This window comes from Oncorhynchus keta, chromosome 10 (assembly GCF_023373465.1).
Source record: "Oncorhynchus keta strain PuntledgeMale-10-30-2019 chromosome 10, Oket_V2, whole genome shotgun sequence".
Taxonomy (NCBI): domain Eukaryota; kingdom Metazoa; phylum Chordata; class Actinopteri; order Salmoniformes; family Salmonidae; genus Oncorhynchus; species Oncorhynchus keta.
The window spans coordinates 81973341-81975840 of NC_068430.1; the positions used below are offsets into that span (position 1 = coordinate 81973341).

The 2500-nt window shown below is 44.6% G+C and overlaps 1 protein-coding gene across 3 annotated transcripts in view; it reads right to left on the bottom strand.

Moving 5' to 3' along the window:
• The window catches only part of LOC127932553 (adhesion G protein-coupled receptor E1-like), a 30428-nt gene that overhangs the window by 9947 nt on the left and 17981 nt on the right, over positions 1–2500 (bottom strand). The gene's annotated exons all lie outside the window — the stretch shown is intronic.

Sequence of the window (2500 nt, forward strand, 5' to 3'; positions counted from 1 at the left end):
TATTCATCATTACTTTTATTTCCCGACCGCTAGTCACGATTTCTAATCCTGTAAATGCGATCAGGGATTTCTATTGGAGGAGCAGTTTCAGCCTCCACACTGTACTGTCAGGTTCAGCCTCCACACTGTACTGTCAGTTTCAGCCTCCACACTGTACTGTCAGTTTCAGCCTCCACACTGTACTGTCAGTTTCAGCCTGTACACACTGTACTGTCAGTTTCAGCCTTCACACTGTACTGTCAGTTTCAGCCTCCACACTGTACTGTCAGTTTCAGCCTTCACACTGTACTGTCAGTTTCAGCCTCCACACTGTGCTGTCAGTTTCAGCCTTCACACCGTACTGTCAGTTTCAGCCTCCACACTGTACTTTCAGGTTCAGCCTCCACACTGTACTGTCAGTTTCAGCCTCCACACTGTACTGTCAGTTTCAGCCTTCACACTGTACTGTCAGTTTCAGCCTCCACACTGTGCTGTCAGTTTCAGCCTTCACACTGTACTGTCAGTTTCAGCCTTCACACTGTACTGTCAGTTTCAGCCTCCACACTGTACTGTCAGTTTCAGCCTTCACACTGTACTGTCAGTTTCAGCCTCCACACTGTACTGTCAGTTTCAGCCTCCACACTGTACTGTCAGTTTCAGCCTCCACACTGTACTGTCAGTTTCAGCCTCCACACTGTACTGTCAGTTTCAGCCTCCACACTGTACTGTCAGTTTCAGCCTCCACACTGTACTGTCAGTTTCAGCCTTCACACTGTACTGTCAGTTTCAGCCTCCACACTGTACTGTCAGTTTCAGCCTCCACACTGTACTGTCAGTTTCAGCCTCCACACTGTACTGTCAGTTTCAGCCTCCACACTGTACTGTCAGTTTCAGCCTCCACACTGTACTGTCAGTTTCAGCCTCCACACTGTACTGTCAGTTTCAGCCTTCACACTGTACTGTCAGTTTCAGCCTCCACACTGTACTGTCAGTTTGAGGTTGTTGTACGTTAGCCAGTTTCAGCCTTCAAAACTGTACTGTCAAATTTCAATCACACTGTATTGTTAGTTTGATAGAAACATCAATACTGTTGTCAGTCAGCCTCAGTGGACTGGTCAATTATGAGTGACTTTGTTTAATATTTGCTAGGGTGGACTGGCAGTTTTGCCATCCAGAAAGTGTACTTAAAATGGACTGGCTGTCATTATGAGCCTACCCAAATTACTGTCACTTGTCAAGCTGCACACTGTACTGTCAGTATTGAGCCTTGGAACCAGACTGTAGAGTGTACCCATGCTAATGGAAGTTTCCCATTCCAAGGGTCAGCATGATGACTAATGGGTGGACTGGCAGCATTATGAGTGTACCCATGCTAATGGGTGGACTGGCAGCATTATGAGTGTACCCATGCTAATGGGTGGACTGGCAGCATTATGAGTGTACCCATGCTAATGGGTGGACTGGCAGCATTATGAGTGTACCCATGCCTACTGTAGGTAGAATAAATGCAGGTTATGACAACGTAATAATCCCATGCGGAGCTGTCGAAAATAAACACATTCATTGGACCAGCACCGGAGCAAAAATGACTGGAAGTGAATGTTAGCAGTACAGAAAGTTTGCCATCAAAGTAAAAATGTAACAATCATAGTGAATTGCAACTAACTACCGGTACTCACCGAACACCGAATGACTGGGAGTGAATGTTAGCAGCACAGAAAGTTCGCCATCAAAGTGAAAAAACGAACACAATCCTAGTGAACTTCAGCTAGCTACTTAGCGAACACATAGCATAACTGTTTTACTGTCACTCTATTCATTTAGATGTTTTTATTTACAGACACTTTATTAGTGGATTTCAGCCTCCACGTACTTCTAATCCTGTAGAATCCATCAATGAGTACCACAGTACGAGTCATAACCATTAGACTGCCAATTGAGGCAATGGTAAGAATCTCTGGATTAACTATCTAATGTTAGCTAAATAAAGTCATGAATTAAATGGATAAATGTACTTTAAATTGACAATTCCGTGAACTGTCTTGTGCAAGTTTTAAATTGACACATTAACTGTTAGTTAGCAAAGGTGTCAGCTAGAGATGAGTTGCAGGAGCTTGCAGGGATTGTAAATTATCATTTCAGTTTCCTGTTAAAGTGGTAGTAGTGTCAGTTAGTAGTAGTAGTAGTAGTAGTACTGTAGTAGTAGTAGTTCAGCCTCCACACTGTACTGTCAGTAGTCAGCCTCCACACTGTAGTGTCAGTTTCAGCCTCCACACTGTAGCTGTCAGTTTCAGCCTCCACACTGTAGTGTCAGTTTCAGCCTTCACACTGTACTGTCAGTTTCAGCCTCCACACTGTAGCTGTCAGTTTCAGCCTTCACACTGTACTGCCAGTTTCAGCCTTCAGCACTGTAGCAGCAGTCAGTTTCAGCCTCCACACTGTACTGTCAGTTTCAGCAGCACAGCAGTACTGTCAGTTTCAGCCTCCACACTGTAGTCAGTTTCAGCCTCCACACTGTACT